Source organism: Mandrillus leucophaeus, unplaced genomic scaffold (assembly GCF_000951045.1).
Source record: "Mandrillus leucophaeus isolate KB7577 unplaced genomic scaffold, Mleu.le_1.0 Scaffold241, whole genome shotgun sequence".
Classification (NCBI taxonomy): Eukaryota; Metazoa; Chordata; class Mammalia; order Primates; family Cercopithecidae; genus Mandrillus; species Mandrillus leucophaeus.
In genome coordinates this window covers 3,300,314-3,301,197 of record NW_012102488.1, presented here as the reverse complement: position 1 = coordinate 3,301,197, position 884 = coordinate 3,300,314, and the positions used below count along the sequence as shown (strand labels likewise).

Here is an 884-nt window from a genome sequence, read left to right as displayed (position 1 = left end):
GCTGCAAGTTCCTGGGGAGCTGGGGCCCCTGGAGCGGGCTCATTAACAGGGTTCTGGGCAGCAGGGAGGAATTTCTCATGCCCCTCGTGGTCGCCCACAACCGGCAACACCATATCTTGCAGCTCCAGCAGCTTCACCTGAAGGGAGGGGTGCTCAGTTCCCACGCCTGAGCCGGCGCCAGCACCCACCCTCGCCCCACCCCCGCAGAGATGTTGCACACCCTCTACCTTCATCTCCTCCTCCTTCTGGGCCAGCCTGCTGGCTTCCTCCTCCTGGTGCTGCGTGTTTGGCTCTGCTCTCTGGCTCTCATATACCGTGATGTGCTCTCCTGTGAGAGGACACGGCTGAGACACTGGGGCCCCTCTGAAGGCCCTGCAGCCCCCCGTGCCCGTGCCCTGGCCTCCTGCTTACTCATGCCATCTGTCGCTCCAGAGAGCTGGATGAATCCAAGCTCTAGTTTCTCCACCTGCTGCTTCCCATCCACCTTCTCCCTTGGGAGGTCCATAAAGCCACTCTGGAGCCAAAATAATAGGGTCACATCATGGGAGTGACCTGTCCTGCCCAACCCCCACTTTTCTTGGCCCATGCCAGGACTCACTCACCTTTACCTTCTCCATGGCCTCCCTCAGGGCCCGGTAGCTCTCCCCACACACAAACTCACCCCCAGTCCCTGGGGCTCGGGCCTCTCCTCTGGCTCCTTCCAGGCTGAGGCCACCAGGTGAGCCAGGTGCAGGCAGCACAGCCTTCACACCTTCCGCTGCCCACATAGCCGTGCCTGCTCCTCCTGGGCACTGGCTCCAGCGGAGTTGAAAATGCCACTTGAAGGCAAGAGCTGAGTATTCTTGTAGGGCATACACAGAACAAATGGGGCAGGGAGGTGGAGC

General features: G+C 61.0%; 1 pseudogene; it reads right to left on the bottom strand.

The window, feature by feature from the left end:
* Positions 1-5: 5 nt before the first annotated feature.
* LOC105541628 overlaps positions 6-884 on the bottom strand; it is a 21,617-nt pseudogene continuing 20,738 nt past the window's right edge.